The 5,000-nt window shown below is 35.1% G+C and overlaps 1 protein-coding gene across 1 annotated transcript in view; it reads right to left on the bottom strand.

Moving 5' to 3' along the window:
* Positions 1-5,000, bottom strand: part of LOC137618979 (hepatitis A virus cellular receptor 2 homolog) — a 600,331-nt gene that overhangs the window by 440,673 nt on the left and 154,658 nt on the right. The window lies entirely within an intron of this gene.

The following is a 5,000-nucleotide window of genomic DNA, read 5'->3' as shown; positions in this document are numbered from 1 at the left end:
AAGATTCATTGAAATCAAGGAAAAATTGCTTCCATTCTAAAGGAAGTACAGTACATCACTGAACACAACTTTTCTATTGCCTGTGTGTACATATTTGTATGTGTGTAGATAGATAGATAGATAGATAGATAGATATTTCCATTGACCACAATACAAAATAATCTGAATTTTACAAAAGAATATTTGGTCCAAATTACAAAATTAAATACAATAGATTTTGTACCACCTCTTATGCATACTAAATTAATTTCAATTACACATACATTGTACTAAAACTAAAAACAAAACCAATTTAACTATTAGCCATAAACAAGTTCCTGTAATTACAAATTTACACATTATAATAATGTTACATCCAATACAAAGAAAGAAGCTCATGTACAATTTTGCATACTACATCATAATCAGTTCTGGTTACTAGCAAGTCCAAAGCTGTGGTAACGTTATACGTCTGCCTGATCTGTAACGAAAGTTCACAATTTTCAATGACATTAGTCTCCGTCTGGACTCCACCGCATGAACACAACCTCTCATCCATTGGCAGACGGCCTCTGCCTCTTCTGTTCCACCGACCTGTCTCAACTGCCAATGAATGAGCACTTGACCGCATTCTTGTCCATGATACACGTTCTATTTCATTAAGTCTTAATCGGTTTGTATAAATGTCATGAACGACTAAATCTGGGTTAAAAAGTTTTATAGGATACAATCCTACTGGAATTGGAGTTCACATTTTCCTTCCTCGATATCATCAGTCTTATCAGAGATAAGGTTTCGTATATACCTCCAAACAGAGTCATTATAGCTCATCACTATTCACATGGCATGATTTAAAAGGGTCCTCCTCCATATTATTCCTTTCAAGCCACATCTTTTTCAAGAATTTCCTTTGCCTCGATTTCATTAATGCCCTCATCGGCGGGAAGTCCCAGTTCTACCATACTTAAGTCATTATTAGTAGTTTTCCTGACCCCCAAAAGTTGTTTAATACACCATTTATATTGCTTTTCGATGGGTTTAATATCACCATTTAGCCATGACTCACGTGAATATAGTATAGTTGACATAATAGCTGTAGAATGATTTCAAACACACAATATTCAGTGTCAAAGCAGAAATATACTTTACATATATTGAAGGCCGTAGAAGGCCGCACTTGATGGTCCAGAAGGCCATATGTGGCCTTGAGGCCGCAGGTTCCCCATCCCTGTAGGTCGCTTACAGCAAACCAACCTAGTATGGGTGGCCCTGACTAATACAGCTTTGCTGATCATGGCAATACATAAACTCTTTCATCACGTTTAGGTATCCCCACTCTGAAAGGTATATATATATATATATATATATATATATATATATATATATATATATATATATATATATATATATATATAAGTGATTAAAGTACATAGACGTATGCCGATGAAATTTTGATCATATTTATCAAGAATTTCTATGATCAGGAATAAATGACTTTTTCAAAAAATTGTCATTATAATAAATACAAAATTTAATAGAGAGGTCAGATTGCTACTCTGGACTGCATGGGAGAGGAGAGGCCATCCTGTACCTATATACACTATTTGGATGTCCCCGATTTCCCCAGCAACAACCCCTAAACAACAGCCCCTCCTTTCCCCATCCCTTCCCCACCTCCAGGGCGCACCTTGGCTCAATACGTAGTATGAATTTGCAAGTGACATTTCGTTCTTATTTTGTGCTGCATTCTCTCTCTCTCTCTCTCTCTCTCTCTCTCTCTCTCTCTCTCTCTCTCTCTCTCTCTCTCTCTCTCTCTCTCTCGATAATGCAGCGACTATTTAATGCGCTGCCAGCTCATCTAAGAAACATATCAGGAGTGAGCGTAGATGTGTTTAAGAATAAGCTCGATAAATACCTAAGATGCATCCCAGACCATCCAAGACTGGAAGATGCAAAATACACCGGAAGATGCATTAGCAACTCTCTGGTGGATTTACGAGGTGCCTTTCACAGAGGGACCTGGGGGAACCCAAACATTGAATAAGGCAATAATGCTCTCATATTATTTATATATATATATATATATATATATATATATATATATATATATATATATATATACATATATATATATATATATATATATATATATATATATATATATATATATATATATATATATATATATATATATATATATACATACGAAGGTCTACATTACAGCTCTACTCTCTGACTTGTTTAACAACTTGTGACTCTCGAGTGAGAATATGTAAACAAAACTCGTACACATACATACAAAAACTACTGCAATACAAAAGTAAGAAGAATCACATCCTAACCTTTAGGGCAATTAATGAATGATTAACTCCTTCATAACATTCGCTACTACACTTTTAACTATGTCCAAACACGTTCTATCAATGCAATACTGTGCAACATTACTCTTCATATCCGTAGCCCATATAGTATTACAGTACAAAATACATAACAGTGCCCATGAATGAATTCAGTGTGTTTGAAGTCGAAGCTATCATTAAAAAACTTAAGAGATGGAAAGCCCCTGGGTGCGATGGAATAACTGCTGATATGATATTGGCTGAAAATGAAGTGACACAGAGACTCCTTATGAGATTATTTTACAGAATGTGGCAGGAATGTGTGATGAATGGGAGCTAGGATTGTTGGTGAAAATAGCAGAGGCATCACACTTAAGTCAGTTGCCATGAAACTATTTAATATGCTCATTTTACACAGGCTAGAGAGAAAGATTGATCAAGAGCTGAAAGATGAACAAGCGGGATTTATAAAAGGTAGAAGTTGTACTGACCAAATTTTCATTTTATGACATGTTGTACCAGCCAAGTTTATGGAGAGTCCTACATTATTATGGAGTTCCTCTTAAATACGTAAATTTGATGAAGCATAGTAAGTGCAAAATTAATGTTAGTGGAGTCCTATCAATTGAATTTCCAGTAGACAGTGGAGTACTCCAAGGGAATGTGTTGTTACCTGTGTTGTTTATCCTCCTTATGGATTTTGTGTAATGCATAAAACAGTTGGAGATGGTGGAGAAGGATTGGACTGGATTAGTAATAGGAAATTGGAGTACTCTGCTGATCACTGGAAATTCATTTGATAAGACTCCATTAACATTAACTTTGCACTTGCTATGCCCAGGAACAGACTTAATCAAATTTACATATTTAAGAGGAATTCCATAATAACGTAGGACTCTCCACAAAATTGGCCGGTGCACAATATCAAGGGCTTTTTCATAGTCCACAAATGCCATCAAAACGGGATTTCTATATTCTACGCATAGATTTAGTAGGTTTGAGAACAAAGCCCTCAGAAGGATATTAGGAGTTAATTGGCAGGACAGGATTAGAAATGAAACTATAAGAGAGATTACTTGTGTGCCATATGCGGATGAGATAATATTCAGGGGTAGATGGAGATGTTTTGGGAATGCTCTTCGCACTCTCCAAGAGAGATTAGTTCACCAAACATTCAGCTAGGCTCCAGAAGTCACTAGAAGAGTTAGAAGACCCAGGCCTACATGGCTGAGGACTATGAAGTGCGATGTAGATAATGAATGGAGAAGTATTGAATTGAAACCTCAAGAGAGAGACGACTGGCGAAATCTAACTGAGGCCCTTTGCGTTAATAGGCGTAGGAGGAGATGATGATGATGATGATGATGCATATATATGTATAAATATGCATAAGTATACTGTATATATGAATATAAGTAGATATTTACATATATGTGTGTATAGAGTATGTATGTATGTATATATAAATATAAATATATATATATATATATATATATATATATATATATATATATATATATATAAATATATATATATATATATATATATATATATATATATATATATGTATATATGTATGTATATATATATATATATATATATATATATATATATATATATATATATGTATATATATATACATTATATATATATATCATTGTAAATCTGTGTATACACGCATGTATATATATATATATATATATATATATATATATATATATATATATATATACATACATGCGTATATATGCAGATTTACACTGTTATATATATATATATATATATATATATATATATATATATATATATATATGAAGAGAGAGAGAGAGAGAGAGAGAGAGAGAGAGAGAGAGAGAGAGAGAGAGAGAGAAGCGGCATAAACTAGGAACGAAAATGACAGATAGGTGGGGAAAGGGGAGGGGGTGCGGGAGTGAGAGTTCTCGAGTCGGCCAAGGTTCTCGGCGGGGGGGGGGGGGTCAGGGATATCCAATTGGTATTTAAGGTCCAGGATAAGCTCATCCCCGCAGTCCTCCCGAATCACAAGCACTCTTGTGGTGGTGTCCTTCAGATCTACTCTGCGTCCTCCGTCGTCTCCTTCTGCAGGACCCAAGACATTGTTGTGAGTTGGACTTGGTCTCTTTGATAGTCAGTCATTCTCTGGGGACTGAGATGTTTCTATTGCCAGCTCGCCTTTCATGAGTTGATGAGAACAAAACTTTAGAAAAGACCCATTTCTAAAAGTGAAATATTCTTTCATACAATTTGTACAGATATTAATATGGGGGCATTACTGTTTCTAATAATTACAGTGAGTTATGTTTGAAATTACTCCTTTCTTTTATATGTCTACTGAGAAATGGTCTCGAAGCTGTTTCAGAATGACGTTAAGATTGTTCACAGTTTTACCAGACTGAACTGTGATCAATCTCTTTTCAGACCACATGTCTTTCAATATAAGAAGAGAAGGAGAGTTGAACAAGTACTGATTACAGTCTAAAACTAATATATATATAATTAATCAGTCTCTCTCTCTCTCTCTCTCTCTCTCTCTCTACAGGTCGTCATTGAAAAGCTCTCCCTCAGCCATGTTCCAGAGAATATTGTTCCTGGTGGCAATTTCAGCTGCCTTTCCACGATGGTTTCCACCTCTAAGTAAGTAAACAAAGAGGTTGATAGAGCTTT

This window comes from Palaemon carinicauda, chromosome 25, assembly GCF_036898095.1.
Source record: "Palaemon carinicauda isolate YSFRI2023 chromosome 25, ASM3689809v2, whole genome shotgun sequence".
NCBI classification, from domain to species: domain Eukaryota; kingdom Metazoa; phylum Arthropoda; class Malacostraca; order Decapoda; family Palaemonidae; genus Palaemon; species Palaemon carinicauda.
Note: the sequence above shows the minus strand (reverse complement) of the source record. Positions and strands in the feature narration are given on the sequence as shown.